At 41.2% G+C, this 17,858-nt stretch overlaps 1 protein-coding gene and 2 long non-coding RNA genes across 10 annotated transcripts in view; 1 reads left to right on the top strand and 2 right to left on the bottom strand.

The window, feature by feature from the left end:
• The window catches only part of LOC134640035 (peroxisomal membrane protein PEX13-like), a 57,258-nt gene that overhangs the window by 30,925 nt on the left and 8,475 nt on the right, over window positions 1-17,858 (bottom strand). The gene's annotated exons all lie outside the window — the stretch shown is intronic.
• LOC134640155 (uncharacterized) lies at window positions 51-4,709 on the top strand. 3 transcript variants are annotated; one of them, XR_010095411.1, is made up of 5 exons: window positions 51-411; window positions 1,541-1,645; window positions 2,406-2,563; window positions 2,996-3,054; window positions 4,015-4,709. It is a non-coding gene; the product is annotated as an uncharacterized LOC134640155 (long non-coding RNA). The 3 variants fall into 3 exon arrangements; XR_010095412.1 differs by having other exon boundaries at window positions 1,541-1,652; window positions 4,018-4,709; XR_010095410.1 differs by having other exon boundaries at window positions 1,541-1,652.
• Window positions 6,540-13,604, bottom strand: LOC134640289 (uncharacterized). 6 transcript variants are annotated; one of them, XR_010095433.1, is made up of 8 exons: window positions 12,363-13,604; window positions 10,308-10,502; window positions 9,075-9,195; window positions 8,715-8,920; window positions 7,857-8,018; window positions 7,480-7,604; window positions 7,274-7,375; window positions 6,540-7,131 (listed from the first exon to the last, which is right to left on the bottom strand). It is a non-coding gene; the product is annotated as an uncharacterized LOC134640289 (long non-coding RNA). The 6 variants fall into 6 exon arrangements; XR_010095432.1 differs by having other exon boundaries at window positions 8,715-9,209; XR_010095431.1 differs by having other exon boundaries at window positions 8,715-9,195.

The raw sequence follows: 17,858 nt of genomic DNA, 5'->3' as shown, positions 1-17,858 counted from the left end.
AAGAGCCTGTTGTCCGTATATTTATACATTTCCGAAATCACATTGTAGTGACGTGTACTGAACACAATATATTATATAATGTAAACAACTACCTGAGAAACAGCAGATACAGCAGCTAAATTAATTATAGGCCATTACTTTTGTATCGTTTATTGCATTTATGGAGGGAGTGGTGCATGCTGGGTAATGGCACAGCTAGCGACTGGGTGACTTTATTCACCCGCTTCGGCTGCTATCGGTCCATACAATGGGCGTTATTAGCAGGAATCAGTCCCATAGATATGGGCCATCCACCTGCTAGATTGTTCAGAAGGTTGGTATCATCCATCCAGATGGAGGATCACTGACAGGAGCGTGGAAGACTCCAGAATCCACTCTGGCTGGAATCCGGTGGATACAGCAGTGTTCCAGGTAAGACCATTTAAACGGACAGCATTTATAGAATGACTATTAAAAGTCAGCGAGTGTCAATAATGTTAATGTGGTTATGTTAGTAATACACCGAGTGCTAATATAACAGCTTTAAGATGCATTTGTAGATATTATTACGTGTTTTACCGTCTTTATGGTGCTAGCTTAAAGTTACGGTGTAAACGTTAGCTTATATTGTAGTAAAGCTGTTACTGTTTAAACGATGTTAGCACAGAAATATTAGCTTCTGTCATGACTGATGAAGTTACTAGTTAATAAAGTTTGCAGTAAAGTGATTAATCGCAGCCACAGATTGACAGCAAATATCCCGATTTGCTTCAATGCATCTCTAATGAATATGTGCAAGTTTCAGTGCTTCGTTTAAAGTGTATGATACTTATACTGACCCAGGGTCAGTGTAAACTACAACCCTAGCTGTGTGAACAAAGCCTGGCTCTTTTAATCCTGCATGACAAACCTCAGGATGCAGGTTATTATTACTCTTTCCTGCTGGCACACCTGTCACACCTGAGAGAGCTAGAAACTTACAGTGACGTGGACATCATGCAAAGACTGCCAGACTGTAATACTGTAAATGATCAGTGACTCAGGTTAACACTAAACTTTAAACAGTACCTCTGTGTCTCTGTGTGTGCTGAACATCTGGAATCAGGATTTCATTCAGGCTGCATTGACTGTGGGACTTTTCTCTGTTAAAAACAGGTTGAAGATGGCTCAGAAACATTTGAAGATTAAAATTTAGCGTTATGCCTGCTGGTGGTTTGTAAAGCCTCTACTCAGCTGTATTTTTGTTACTAATTTATGTTTGTTGTTGCTTAACACAGATTTCAGAAGAGCAAATATGAGCACTGTTGCTCAATCCTTAGTAGTTTAACTGGATTGGAAATAAAAAAAATCCAGATTCTTCTTCCACAGAAGTTTTATTTGTCAGTGTGGATCTGCTGAGTCACCTGAAGAACTCATTTCATTCTCCACGATGTTGATTTACAGAAATGTTTCACAGGAACTGATTCCTCCCAAAGGGTGAACTAGTGTGTTTCCATAGATTACCTCTGTATGAATGTACTTCTTAAATGAAGGCAAGTGTTTGTCCTTTTTTGTTCCTCAGGTACAGTATGTGATATTCAGGGCAGGCGGTCATCACTGGGGGAAGAAAAGAAGCAGACATACTTCCAAGAGGGAGCTGCAGTGAGGACACAGCCTGGTCACTGAGGTCAGAGGTCAGAATCTGAAACAGCTCAGGTTTATATTCTAGGGGTTATAAAAAATTCTAAATGTATTTATAAAGAAACCTTTAAATAATATTTTAAATAATAATTATGATTATTATTAGAAATATCAAACATTTAAGTGGATTTTCTGTCACACGTATTGTGTTAGCCCTGCGATAAACTGGCAGCCTGTCCTGTCTTTGTCCTGTATCAGCTGGGATAGGCTTCATCATCCCGCGACCTTGAATTGGATACATGAATTGTATTGAATTGTATTCCAATTATGTAATCTGATCATTTACAAACTCAAGGTATCTAATCAAAATGTAAGTAATAATGATAAAAATGGGAAAGCAGAAATAAGTGTGACATGAATGTAAATGTGTTAGCTGACATAGAGGACAGCTACATGTAGTCTGAAAAACCTTTGTTGTCACGTTTGCAGGTCCATCAGCACGAGACATTCTTACATAGAAGAGACTGTTAAAGTCTCTAACTCAGTGAAGCATTATTGGTCCAGTCTGTTTGGATAAATATAGTAAACTGATGTATGTCCATTTATTGACACATTTTCTTAAGTGCTTATCCAGTTCAGGATCACAGTGGAGCTGCAGCTGGATATGTTCAGTAAAGAAACCTTACAAAAGTTAACAATAAACCTGCATCTCTGTACGTTGTTGTCCACAGGATGAGAAAATCAAACTGGAAGACTGTGGAACATGTTAATAAATGTTTGTGTGTTTATGCCTGTGTCTCTCACAGGAGGCACTGAAAGGTTTCCCTAATAGTTCCTGGTGAATCAAAGCAGAACCATAAAGGTTGCTGGACTGCATGATGGCCTTACCCCTGAGCAGTCATCCTGTTAAAGGAGGAACCAGTTAGAAGCTGTTTTCAAAGTAGCTGAGCAGATTTCATCTCAAGTAAGCGATTAACTGTTTGTTCATTTGTTCTGCCACTTAAAGAGCATTTAAGGACATCTTTTGAGTGTCCAGTTGAATTAATTCTACTGGCTCTCATGGTCATTTGTGATTATGGACATATTTTTCATGTTTTCAACCATTTAGTAAATTCTATCTATTTAGTAATATCTGTCAGCTATAAAATGTAATATTTTGATATTTTTATATTTATATCTCCTGCCCGTTATATTTTAATGATGTAAGACCAGACGTCTGTTATCGTGTTACATAAGCATTCCTCACATATGAATGAGATGCTGTACAGTACAATCCTACTGACACATGAGAGGGATAACGACGGCTATTTAACATCGTTGCACAACACATTCGAGCTGCATGATGCAGACAAAGTGACTAAATCATCTTTTTTGTGGTTTATTGTCTTCAAACCAGCAGACAAAGCCGATGGCAGAAGATGTTTGGAGAAGAACTTCAGGCCCTGTACTGACAAGGTATTTTTTTCTTGTTATCAAAAGACATTTGGAGTGACGGCTTCTACAACTGTGCTGATGTGAAGCTTACAGTCTAAGAAGTCACAGTGTTGATATTCAACACAAAGAGAAAAGCTCACTTGTTTGAATTAATTTACAATCATAGTTTTTATAAATTCTGACTGTAAACAGCTTTTACAGCTTTGATATTGTTTGACACTCGATATCAGGTGATGGGATTTAATTTAAAGGTTTCTATGTCCCAATGAGCCATTTACACTGACCAGTGTTTCACTTTAACTGTAACACATTCATTATTTACATCCAACATTTCTAAGAGAAATAACTGAATGTAAAAAATGGCAGCACTCAGACCAGGTTTAATTGATAGAGATATATGCATGCATTATGAAATGTATGTATCCCAGATAATTGTTATTCATCTAGTCCTGGCAGACCCACCCCTTCCTCCCAAGTTAACTGCAACCCCAAAGAACTAGTGGGGCTATTTACACACTCACAACCAGTGTGGGGTAAAAAGAGCCACCAAAAACCTGTCAGCCTGCACAGCTACAGATGTGCTAGAAGCTATAAGAGTTAGAAGCTCTGCTTATGGAGAAACTTTCTAAGCCTAACAGAGGACAGGTACTCCTGCCCAAATAACATGATATAACCCCACATACAGCCCAGCCATAAAGTGAACCAAGTCATTTGGTTAAAGACAGCATGGGACCAAATGCATGTAACCAGCCTGCACCAACCTAACATTTCTTCCTCCTGAATTAAATGAATGAATGGATGAAAGTTAAATGACTACAAACCTAAAGCCACTAGTTCCCGCACTGGAGTTCCCCGACACTGTGTTAACTGTACTGAGCTTGTATCAACAGTTGCAGCAGGCTAAGCTACCTGAGACACTGCATTGAACGATTGTTTCTATCTTAATGGTTTCAGCTCATATGTTCTGCTTTTTCCTTTCAGTAGATCAAAGCAGCTCGTGCTCTTTCTGCTTCCATTTTGATGGCAAGAAGAAGAAGACTTCAGCGAAGTGGCGTTCATGGTCTCAGTGGACAGTCATGGTCACACACTGCGTGTGGTTTTAAAAGCAACATGTCTGTTCACCACAACAATGGAGATGTGTAATATTAGTGCAGCTACGGTTTGTTCTTGAACATCAGTTCTGTTTTCTACTTTGACCACTTAGACCAAAAAAAGTGTTGTTTTCGGATTCTTTCTTATAAATCTGTAAAGCACCTGCTCATTTTTTTATTACAATTAGTTTCACATAAATAGTAGTGTTTCCTTTATGATCTTTTAATGCTTACACTAGACTGTACACGTCTACATTAGAGACATTTCTGTTACCTATTTATGAGACTGGGCTGCTTGACTACAATTTGGAAATGGATGCAAAATCACACGGATCGTGCTATTGTTTGTTTTTTAATATGATGGACTGAACACAGGAGGTATCTGACTAAGCAAAGATTAATCTGATCCCATTTCTACCTGTCTCTGCTGTTTCAACATTTCACTGAAGTTTGCTCAACTGTAACTGTCAGGATATATATTTATTCCAGCTCTCATAGGGCAAAGGAATGACTCAGACTTGTCAAATGTTCTTTGACTTGATACACAATATGAAGTTCACAATTTTCTTACAAATAAAACTATAATGACAAACATGAACAGCTGTGCTTATTTCTGAGACATGATTTTTTTGAATGTGTTCATATTTAGACATCTGTATGCTGAAACTGTAATGGTGAACCTGAGGTGATGGTCAGCAGAAGGCAAATATATATAAATATAAAACAATACTGAAGTAATGTCTTTACCCTGTGCAGCGTGTGGACGCTGTGCACACAATCACCTTAATCACTGTAGTAAACATGCACCGCTAGCTCACGTGACTGACTGTCTCCATGGTTACATCGTATATTATTAGCTATGTAAACAGCTTCCAAAGATACCGCCATAGCTCTCTGCAGCTGTAACACTTTCACGCTTTGCAAATCATTTCACGTTTTTGAAAGTTATGAAGACAGAATATGTTTTTAAAGACATGCTAGGCTGTTGCTATGGTGGTTGCTGTGGCCTCGGGTGGACCGCGCGTCCGATTCCTGTTATTAGCTGTCCGCCGTAGGAAGGCTGCGTTCCGTTTAGAAGTAGCTCCAGTCTGCCGTAACTCGAACTCAAACCCCGCTTTGTTCTGTAATTAAAGGGCTTTTACAGCCGTTCATGACACGCACACACACACATAAAGCACTTTGCCTCACTATGAGAATGCAACTTTACTAAAACCTTTAAAGTATCTGAGATAGGATAGAAAAATGAAGCAACCAGAGATTTAATGATGAAGACTCTGGGTTCTGTAGTTCACGTTTTACAGTCCTGAATGACTCACTGCACATCCAAATAATTTATTGAAGAGGAGTTTAGAATGCACTTTAAATTTAGACTGTTGCTGTTTAATTTTTTACATTGTTACCGAGTTTGTCATGATAAGGTTAACCTGCTGGGGGTTTGATGGATCAGCTGGACAATACAGTCAAAGACAGACTTCACCCATCATATGCAAGAATCCTAGTTGGATTTTTGTTTTCACTCATATTTTAGAACCAAATATTGAAAACAACTCCGACAGACTGGATACCTGGTCAGGGTGTACATTACCTTTCACTCAAGCATCCCAGGACAGAGCCCTGCCCCACCATGAGCCTGGGTGGATACGTAGTTATAATATACAATGACTGATACTGAATATGAATATTTCATGAAAATCAAATTATAATATGAATTCCTAGGTGTTTGTTATATCCAGCAAGAAATTGAGTACATATGTCTGAATTGCTAACCCTAACCCTAGCTCAACAGACCACAATGCCCTGGACTGTCACTATTATTACATGCTGTGAAAATAAGTAACTTTGATCACAGTTTATGTTGTAAAAGAGAAGGAATATTGAAAAAAAGATCTACATTGTGATATTATTTCTTCCAAACTGACCAGAAACATGCTTATCATACTCTCACAGCACAGGACCAGACTCACTGTGCATGACGGCTCAGGCAAATAATGTTTGTTAGATTGTCAGTTGTTTAGTATACTTCTGTACAGTTAGGGTCACCATCTCTATTTCAGTATAATGAATATGCAGAAAACACTAAAAGTTGATTGCCTTCCAATATTCTAGCATAATTAAAAAACTTTGACTTTGTTAGTACATATTGTTACAGTCCTAATGCCAATATGATTCTTCATAACTCCTGCTTTGAAATACTGAGCTTTAAAATTGACCTCATGAAAGATAATTTACAGTGGCAGTCTGTCAGGATAATTCTGACTATAAGATCACTGTATTAATCTGAATCCTTCTGCAATGTGCTGTGAATGAATGCTGATGCAACTGACTGTGGGAAAGCTGTTAATAAAATGAATCTGTGACACATGCAACACATTCACAGAGGAAGAGGACACAAAGGGAGGACACGCAGAGGCTGTGTTAAAGTCAGAATCCAAATCTTTAGTCAAAAACAGGCGGCGGTTACAAACAGGAAGACAAGCAGTCCATCAAACAGTCTACAAGGTCAAACATACAGTGAATTCAAACAGCAGTAAAAAATAACTGGACACTGAAAAACTTAAAGCAATGTGTGACGCAATAAAAGGAAGCAGCGCAGTATATTCACTGAATTATCATCAATTACAAAAGAGAAAAACGACGATTTCTAAGGTTTGTTTTCTAATTGCAGGTAGAGTGTGGCTGGTAAAGATGGAAACATACAGAATGTAAACTGTGTGAGTTTGATGAACTTTGTTAGTAACAAATGAGGTAAAAAAAAAAACCCAAAACACAGAAAGAGGCTCTCAGTATTCATTAATAATTAGAAAGCATCTAAACATTCTGGTCGTGGATTTTTACAGTCTTAGTTCTGCTCGCTGTCATTATTATAATCATCATGATCAATGGCGAGGTCCTGAGGTGGGCGGGGCTGTCTCTGGTGATGAAACCATGAAGGAACAGCATCTGGCACGTGTTGGTGAAACATCCCAGTACTGGTTTAGTTTCCTCTCCAGCTGTTTGACATTTGACACTTCAACATTAAGGGGAAGAAGAAGAAACAGTGTTAGGTCAGGTGACCACATGGTTTCTAAAAAAACTGACAGGAAGTAACCAGGCCGTTAGAAATGGATGGCATGTGTTTAGAGTTACTGTAGTTAGGTAACTCTACTTACCAAAAGCAAAGCTGCTGAATGTTGCAGGAACATGCTCATGTGTGGTGATCATTCAGTGCTGCTCCTGCAGGTTACACAGTCCAAGACTGATATCCTGCTCATCTGAGAGTTTGAAAACACACATGCAAAGATTTAATTGTATTACAGTCAAAGTTGGATGTTCGTTTTTGTCCTTTAAAAATGTTTGTGTATTTGAAAGCACTAACATTTAGGGATGTCTCGGATCGTCTCTCTCTAAGAGTGTCTCCTTTAAAGGGGAGACAAGTGTATCCACTGATCCACGTCACTTCACCTGGATGATGACTCCTCTCTCCCTCACTCAGAAACACTCCTAATATAACCAAGCAAATAAATAATACTGAAGATTTACTTACATCATTACAAAAACATCAAAAACATCTCCCTTTGATTCCATTCCTCCATTCCTGCTAAACATCAGGCAACAAATATCCCAGTAAATCATAGTAAAATGTAAAGCACACGTTTTCTCTGCTTTGTCTAACCTCTGCAGAGCCTCTGTCAAGAAAAACATATCTGTAAGCATAAAACAAATATACATTTCATAACACGTCACTGGACAAACCTCGGTCAGTTGATTTCCTCTGTGCAGTGCAGACGAGCATCAGTCAGCAAGTCAAGGTGGTGAGATGGACTCGTGCCCTTGGTGACTCTGCTAGTTCTTCTGAGGAAACACCACCGTCTCTCCACACCGTCACCATCTGTGAGCACAAACTGCTGCTCTGCTCTGCCAGCATGTAGGAAATCACATATCACACACACACAGGGGTGAAGAAACATTAGAGCTCGAGTTTGGATACTTTAGATCTAAACAGATCAAAGTAGCTCTTAGTCTCAGCAATCAGACAAACAATGATACCATACTGATTCTGTATGAATACAATATGGTATTTTCAATACAGGTGTAAATTAATGTATTAAAACTAATACAGATATATGTATATATATTTTTGATAAATTAGTTTGCTAAATTATTTTTTTTTCATTTAACAATTGCAACTGAAAGAAATTAAATATTGAACAAAAATATATTGTCACATTCTTCATTCTCAAATACAAATTTCACAAAGTAAATTTTTGATTAACAGAAAAAATATGAATTACAAAAAATAATTGCATATTATTAAAATATTATGCAACCGTGACCAAAGTCAGAATCATCATTACAGTACTGTGGACTTAATGCTTGGCTAATAGCGATAAACTTCAGGGGAGATCATGATGACAGAAAACTGTAAACAACACTCTGAAGTCAAGCTTCTTTTCTTGTTTCTTTGACCTCAGCACGCTGACAGACTTGAAGTTGCTAAAGATTTTAAAAAGTGATAATTACAGGGAAGAAACTTCTCTTTTTCATCCATTTAATCAAACATTTGATGCCTCAGCTGTCTCAGTCCTATAGCATTCTGCAACTACAACTAACCTGAGGAGGCTTGGATTTGGCTGCAGATACCCCTGTACATCCTTCTCAGCAGCACACATGTGGGTACCATTTAATCACACTTCTTCCTGAGCTTTGCTTCATCACAAGACTAAAGGTGGCATACCGTGTCACGGTCTTATCATCATCCAATTGGAGAAGAAACATTTACGGTCATCCTGGTTTTGTTTTCTGATCCTGCAAAAAGACTGAGGACAACAAAGCCCAGAGAACACGAGATACACAACATCCAACATTCAGACTCAACAGCCTCCAGAAATGAAGAGCACCAGGTTGGTCCAGTTATACTAGATATAAGCATAATTCACATTACTGTGTACGAATAATAATCAAGAGACAAACTTTGAATATGCAGAGCATGATGTCCCATCATCAGTCTGTAAACAAATATCCACCAGGCTTCTTTGTTGGCAGAGGTGATGATTCTCCCATCAGGGATCAGTAGCGTGTATTAACCTGTGGTCTAAGCAGCAGTCACTGAAATATTAGTGTTTCAGATAAGAAATCTAGCACATAAAAGTAGGGCTGCCACGATTGGTCGACTAGTCACGATTACGTCGACTATCAAAATCGTCGACGACTAATTTAATAGTCGATGCATCGTTTGAAGCTATGTAAGATCCCAAAAGACGCAGGAATAAGTAGTAGGATTTAAGAGTGTAATAACGGAATGAAACCGAAGATGGCAGCACTGCATGTACAAGGATGCCAGCTGGCGTTAAACCCAGAAGAAGAAGAAACTGTGTCCCAGAATTCATAGCGCGGCCCTGCTCAGTTTCCAACAATGGCGGCAGCTAGTTAGTTTTAATATCTTATTATTCTTTCTGGGTCACAAAATAAACGTTTAACATATTTTCAGGCGAGAATGTAGCTGTGTAAACTTCAAATATCTGCTCAGTTTATCAAGACACCACATATTTTCAAAAGCGCTCCGACGTTTTCGGAGACGTCTGTTACCCACTAGCTCGATAGCGAGCCGGGGGCAAGCCTCACTAGAGCCCGTGAGAACAGCGGACTCCCGGCAAATTGTTTTCAAACCCACCGCAGTCTTTCACTACTCAGGTTAAACATGATATATGAGTCACTTAGATAACTTAAAAATGTTATTGTTTGGCTTTTTTCAGTATTTTATTTGTTCCTGAGTAAATCGGTTTGGCTGAGATTAAAGTTATAGTTTTTACACAGCTGAATAAACATCAAGCAGACAACTGATTATCAGAAGTGTGAGATGCTCGAGAATATACTCCGATGTCCCGTTATATTTTAGAGAACAAGGAGTTTATTAAACTTAACCAAAACAATCTGCAAATTTCATTTAAATTTAATAAACTATCATCTTGTTTTTATTTTTAGTTAGCACATACCTTAAACACTTAAAGCTGTAAGCTAATGATAGTTATATAAGAGCAGATGCTGCTGGTGCAATAAGCTGTACGTTTTACGTTCAATGGATGCATGATCTGATTAGTCGACTAATCGCAAAAATAATCGGTGACTAGTCGACTATCAAAATAATCGTTTGTGGCAGCCCTACATAAAAGTCAAGATGGGAGGGATCTCTACAAACTGACTTACCTCTGCAAGTGTGAGGCTGTTCCTCCAGCTTCAACAAAAATCTGACTCTCCAGTCACAGACAAACAAAAAACTCCAGCTGGGAGATAGAAAACACTGCCTGGGTCTTGCTGGATGTTGCTGGTCAGAGTCCACACATTAGCAGAGTGCTGCTTGGTCCCACTGACCCATGTGGACAGCGACTGTGGAGAACTGTTCTGGAAAATGGAAAAGAGAATTAAAATGACAAAAAGCCAAACAGGATTTCCACAAAGACTCTCTTAGAATCAGCAATCAGAAAATCATTGGTTCATATTACAATTAAATATGAACAGGCTCCTTAAATGTAAGCAGTTAAGATCTGATTTGATTTACATCCCTCACACAGCACATGTGTCCAGGCTGTCAGGTAAACATAGAATTAATCTCAGGTAACATGACTCACAGTAGAGATTCAGTAAGAAAGATTGCTAGCTCTAATATTATTACCACACCAACAGCTCAGATTTCTAGAAGTATTTAAACAAATGTCAGTCTATCCATTCATTTTCTTCTGAATATTCAATTCATGTTCACAGTGGGAGGGTGGGGGGTATCGTGGAATTTTGTAAATAAAGTCTGCAACACAGAAAGAGCTGTGATCAAGCTATTTATTACTGCGCGCAGGAGAGCCAACACACATCAAACATCACAGTTCACAATCATGTCAGCTCTGCCACAGAAGTCGTGCTCCTACATCTTTATGCATTCCAAGGAAGAGGGAGGAAGTTACAAACTGATCCTACCACACTTCACGCGCCTCGCTATGAAACCTAACGGATCAATGGTCATGCTGTTTTGTGCCCTTGGTCTTATCAGCACCTGTAAAGGGAGTTGTTTTCTCAAACTGCTGACGCTGAAGTAGGTTCATCTAGTTTTAGAAACTTTCACTGAACAGTCTATAACAGTGTCACAACTAAGCATATGCATAAGCACTTAAATACTTTAAGTGAGAATAATAGAAATTTTCTATTACAGGAGCCAGAGCCTGTCCCAGTAGTCATAGGTAGAGCACACCTGGACAGGTACCAGTCTGTCAGAGGACTAACAGAGAGACAGACATCAGAGTAACAAGTCTATTTAAAATTAATGTAAGCTTGCTACAGCTGTATGTATGAACATGTGTTTCTGTGCTCACAGTTCACCTCTCAGGAACCTGCAGTTCATTTTAAGTCTACTTTAAACAGACCTCACAAAAGGCTGATGTGGCTGGTTCAGTAGTCTGATTTAAGTACGATACCTTTGGCCAGGGATTAATCTGGTACATCGCTTCACTGCAGTCTTACATATTATCCCCACACCTGAATAAAAAAATATTGATATTTACAAATAACAGATTCAGCTGATGCAGCCTGACTCAATCTGATTCCAGATGTTCAGCACACACAGAGACACAGAGGTACTGTTTAAAGTTTAGTGTTAACCTGAGTCACTGATCATTTACAGTATTACAGAGTCTGGCAGTCTTTGCATGATGTCCACGTCACTGTAAGTTTCTAGCTGACTCTCAGGTGTGACAGGTGTGCCAGCAGGAAAGAGTAATAAGAACCTGCATCCTGAGGTTTGTCATGCAGGATTAAACGAGCCAGGCTTTGTTCACACAGCTAGGGTTGTATTTTACACTGACCCTGGGTCAGTATAAGTATCATACACTTTAAACGAAGCACTGAAACTTGCACATATTCATTAGAGATGCATTGAAGCAAATCGGGATATTTACTGTCAATCTGTGGCTGCGATTAATCACTTTACTGCAAACTTTATTAACTAGTAACTTCATCAGTCATGACAGAAGCTAATATTTCTGTGCTAACATCGTTTAAACAGTAACAGCTTTACTACAATATAAGCTAACGTTTACACCGTAACTTTAAGCTAGCACCATAAAGACGGTAAAACACGTAATAATATCTACAAATGCATCTTAAAGCTGTTATATTAGCACTCGGTGTATTACTAACATAACCACATTAACATTATTGACACTCGCTGACTTTTAATAGTCATTCTATAAATGCTGTCCGTTTAAATGGTCTTACCTGTAACACTGCACCGGATTCCAGCCAGAGTGGATTCTGGAGTCTTCCACGCTCCTGTCAGTGATCCTCCATCTGGATGGATGATAACAACCTTCTGAACAATCTAGCAGGTGGATGGCCCATATCTATGGGACTGATTTCTGCTAATAACGCCCATTGTATGGACCGATAGCAGCCGAAGCGGGTGAATAAAGTCACCCGGTCGCTAGCTGTGCCATTACCCAGCATGCACCACTCCCTCCATAAATGCAATAAACGATACAAAAGTAATGGCCTATAATTAATTTAGCTGCTGTATCTGCTGTTTCTCAGGTAGTTGTTTACATTATATAATATATTGTGTTTAGTACACGTCACTACAATGTGATTTCGGAAATGTATAAATATACGGACAACAGGCTCTTCCGCGGCAATCTCTTGTCGTCAATAAACAACGATTAGGGAGCAGCATAGTGTTCAATAGGAGGACCCTGCACGTCAATTCTCGACGCGAGGGGGGTACCCTGCGCGTCGATAAGTGAAGCAGAGGGAGCCTGACCATGCGTCACACATTTGACGAGTTGGGAGTGAGAACGTGTTGGAAGCGTTTGCAAAACCTTCACTCTAATGTTTTCGTCTTTGTCTTCCTTCACCCCTTTCAGCTTTAAGCACCACCTCATTCGGTAGCGCTCTTGTTCTCTCACTCTTCTTTTCAAGTCTTCGTTTTCTTTAAGCAGCTGTTCATTCGCATTTGCCAGTTTAACAACTTTCAGTTTGCAATCAACTATCTCTGCAGCATTAAACTCCACAGCCTTAGCCAAGCTGGCAACCATAGCTGCACTTTGTCTGTTTTGTTCCTTGATATCTTCCAGTTGTACTTCAAATTTCTTCTCAAGTCCCAGAATGGCTTCAAAAATAGTTTTATTGGAGATATCATCTTCCTTCTCTGAAGATTTTGTTCTTTTCTCCTCCGGCGGTTGTTTTGATGGAGTTGGCGGCGCAGAGTCTGCTCCCCGTTCTCGCTTGTTTAGGCTCACGTTGGCAGCTTCAGTGCTAGCATAGCCATGGTCACTGACTTTAGCATGCGAAGACGTCTTAACATTGGGGTTTGACGGCACAAATTGCAGCTTTGCATTCTTAATAACCTTTTGGGCATCCATAGTTGTAATTCGAGTGGAAAGAGAATAAAGTTCCTTAGCAAATTTTGCGGTCTTTCGGAGCTCCTGAAAAAACACGACCGTTCAAGCTGCCATCTTGGTGCCACCGCTGCTGCAAACTGAATGTGCCCATACCAGAGGTTATACTTAAAATGGCAGCTGTCAGGAAGTCTCTTTGGAAATTTGTGTTCGCCCTTTATGAAATAGATATGTTGTATTACAAGGTACTAATGCACCCTTGCATTGGTAAAATGAATTCTGTTAGAATAGCTGATACGCCCTCACAGAAGATTTATTTTGACCTTTCTAAAGCCTTCTTTAAAATTTAGAAAATAAAATAAAAACAGGCATATCAAAACAAGCCTACTAGAAATACTACTCTGTATTACATCCTAACACTTGGCTAAATCCTAATATGTAATTCTGGTTTAATAGTTTATTACACTAAATGCACACAGATGTTTTACTTTGGCAGGAGCTTAAACAACTGAGTTGAATTAACACAAGTTATTCATATTCAATAAACCTGTGCAATTTGTGTTGATAAAATATGATTGAAACATGTTTTGGTGAAGTAATTTGAGCTCTTGGAATATTTTAATCCTTCATAATTTTCACACTTTATTCCAACACTATTCAGTGGCAAACAAACAAAACCGTACATTTTCTGAAATATTTCTGGGTTTTTCTCGTTTGTTTTTATACTACTTAAACACTAAAGTGACCCTCCAATGTGATGACAGTGCCAGCAGTGGCCCACAGCTCATTTAATGCTTTCTCCTAATTGGCTCATAATAGTCTTGCATATGTATGAACTATGTAGGCTATCTCTATTTTAAAATAATGACTGGGCAATGAGAGCATCTCCTCACGGTGTACTTTACTGACAACAGGACAACAGGGAATACAGAGAACTGACTGAGGACTTTGTCAACTGGTGCCAGCAGAACCACTTCCAGATCAACACTCCGAAAACCAGCGAGCAGGTAGTGGACTCCACCTACACCAGTGAACATCCAGAGAATGGGCATTAAGATAGCTGACTCATATAAGTGATCTAACCAATAAACTGATCTGGAGTAACAACAGAGAGTCCATCTACACAAAAGGATAGAGACGGTTGTATTTGCAACAGAGAAGTCTTTTGGAAGGGAGCAGGGAGAGCTCCTGAAGACCTTCTAGGACTCTGTGGTGGTATTGTCCATGTTTTATGGTGTGGTCTGCTGGGGATAGGAAGAAACTGAACAGGTTGATCAAGAAAACTAGCTCTGTTCTTGGATGCCCTCTTGACCCAGTGGAGGTAGTTATCTCTGTCAGATAACAGCTCCCACCCCATACAGGCCACCCTGACAACACTAACCTGTTTTCCCTCCAGTGATAGGCTGCTGGCCCCAACTGACCGAGTGCTCAGTGAATACCTCAGGCAGCAGAAACCCAAGAAAGAGGAGGGAGACGAGGAACCATCATGGAAGGACAGGCCCCTGCACGGTATGTACCACCGGCAGATAGAGGAGGTGGCTGATATCCAGAAATCCTACCAGTGGCTGGACAAAGCTGGACTGAAAGACAGCACAGAGGCACTAATCATGGCAGCACAAGAACAAGCTCTGAGTACAAGATCCATAGAGGCTGGGGTCTATCACACCAGGCAAGACCCCAGGTGCAGGGTGTGTAAAGATGCCCCAGAGACAATCCAGCACATAACAGCAGGGTGCAAGATGCTAGCAGGCAAGGCATACATGGAACGCCATAACCAAGTGGCCGGCATAGTGTACAGGAACATCTGTGCCGAGTATAACCTGGAAGTCCCGAGGTCAAAATGGGAGATGCCCCCAAGGGTGATGGAGAATGACCGAGCTAAGATCCTGTGGGACTTCCAGATACAGACGGACAAAATGGTGGTGGCTAACCAACCGGACATAGTGGTGGTAGACAAACAGAAGAAGACGGCTGTAGTGATCGATGTAGCGGTTCCGAATGACAGCAATATCAGGAAGAAGGAACACGAGAAGCTGGAGAAATACCAAGGGCTCTGTTGTGGGATTTCTCTTTAGTGTATTGTCTTGCTTTCATGTTACTTAGTTTAGTATGGGTTGTGGGATCTCTTTTAATGTATTGTCTTGATGAAATGCTTTCATGTTACTTAGTTTAGTATGTCTGGTTCACACCTCATTCACGCTGGGAGACAGACGGTGAGAAACTGGTGAATGTCCCCCAGGAGACGGAAGCTCACACAGGAAGACTTGACCCCAGAGTGGGGGAGATTCACACAGGTGATAGAGAGTTTTCTGTTTAGAGCCAAGGTGTGAACTGCAACTGTAAAAGCCTTTTGTTCCGTGACTGTTTATAAAAGGGACCTGAACTGTTCATTGGGAGAGACTACTTTCAGTGCCCCCTGACTGACGTCTCTCCTCATGCATGGGAAATAAAGTGTTGGGTTTTTAACCGCTCATCGTGTCTGCAGGCTTTGTTAAGAAATTTCCACAACAGTTTGGCGCTGTGAGCAGGGTGATCCAGTGTTCTCGCTGAAGGACGGCTCTGGGACGGCTGATCACCCCGAGGTAGCAAAACGCTTCGGTCCTGCCAGCTGTTTAAAAGCAAAGAGAAAGGCAGAGTCACAGAGCCTGTGCTTCAGCGACCACCGAGATCACCTTGACGAATCGAGGGGAACTCCTGCAGAACGGTGAGCTGTATCTACCATTTATACAAGTCACAAGAGTTTTTTGTCTGGCCGAAAAGGGGGGAGAACGCCTGCCGACCCCGGAGTTCGAGTCTCCGGGAGGAAAATCCTGGTGGTTTGAGGCCCCAGGCTTGTGTTGGGTACGGTCCATCACAAGGACATTGGCTCGGGCGCGCTGTTGGGGAGAAGCCGGCCCAGACCTGTGTTCGATCTAAGTACGCCACAGGGACAGCGGTTCGGGTACACTGTCGGAGTCCATTTCTGCATACTATAGTGCACGGAGTGGCGGTGTTCGTTCCTTGGTCCGTAGAAGGCAAGGAACCTCACGGGGGACGCCTCGTGTAGTAAAATGGGATCTAGATCCAGTAGAGCGGCAGACGTTCCACCAGGCGGCCGGGGACAAAACTCAATATTTGACTGTATGGTTAAGAAATGGGGAATTGGGTGTATGAAATATGTTGTTAAGTGGCAAAAAGTAAACGGGTTTCCTGAAAAGGGATCGCTGAGTGTTAACCAGTTAAAGAAAATAGAGGAACAGTTGCGGGAGGAAGAAGCAAAATTATTGGGGAAAGGGAAAGTTAGGACCGTAGATCTGCGTAGGGTAAGCGATGAGAAGGAATGTTTGAAAATGTGGATGAGAGAAGCAGAAAGAAGAGAAAACAAAGCAGCTCTGAAAGAATTACCTAGAGAAGTGCGTGAAAGGGAGGCTGACGCAGAATCTGCCTCAGCGCCTCTTCCACCTCCGTATAACACGGAGAACAAAACACCATTTTCCTGTTCACGCACTGTTTGTGCTTCCCCAGTACAGGCTGTTTTGCAGGGCCTGAAAGCCGATGCGGACCTGGACTCCTTTCCCTCCCCATCCCGCTCTGCACCACGCGCCCCACAGCCAGAGGATGCAAGCGCCAATCCTGATACTGAGGAGCGACAGCCCCGCCAGGAGGAAGCGAGAAAAATGACACTCAGATCCGACACAGCGCTCAGCCACACACGGAGCGCGCCGCGAGCTGAAGCGACGAGAGCTGTGAGAGGAAAGAACAGAAGTAAGGACAACCGCCATGGATATTACGCCCTGCCTTTTGCCACGGATCAGCCTGAATATTCTTTCACTGATGAGGAGCGGGACGATACAGACGACACAGACAGCAGCGAGGAGGTCGAAAATTTCCAGACCGGGCATAAAACGCAGAGACAGCGGCAGGCAAAAGGAGAAAGCCTGCAGCTCCCGATGGTGGAAGTGGCGGGACCCGAGGGACCTATTTTAGTTCACAGACCGTGGACACAGTCAGACATCGCTGACGCCACAAGCCATCTACCTGACCCCCTCATGTCGGGTGCAAAGTTTGGTGAGCAGCTCCTAATTTTCTGCCAAGAATATCGTCCCACGGGTCAAGAAATTAGACGCGCAGTGGCAGGCAAGCTGAAGCCATGCGGCCTGAGGAAAATATCACCTCACTTGCCTGATCCTACACTGAGGATACGACACCTGACCTATGAGCACGGCGAAAACCGTGAATATTGTACTGCAGTAACACTCCTAATGGATAAGCTAAAGGAGGTTTTCCCGGACAAGGTGGACATGGCAAAGATTCAGGCTTGCAAGCAAAGAAAGGATGAATCTGTGGACGATTTCATACATCGCATGACAACTGTGTTTGAAGTTAATGCTGGAATACCCAA

The sequence above is a fragment of the Pelmatolapia mariae genome, linkage group LG13, assembly GCF_036321145.2.
Source record: "Pelmatolapia mariae isolate MD_Pm_ZW linkage group LG13, Pm_UMD_F_2, whole genome shotgun sequence".
Lineage (NCBI taxonomy): Eukaryota > Metazoa > Chordata > Actinopteri > Cichliformes > Cichlidae > Pelmatolapia > Pelmatolapia mariae.
The sequence above is the reverse complement of the archived record's forward strand: the minus strand, read 5'-3'. Positions and strand labels throughout refer to the sequence as shown.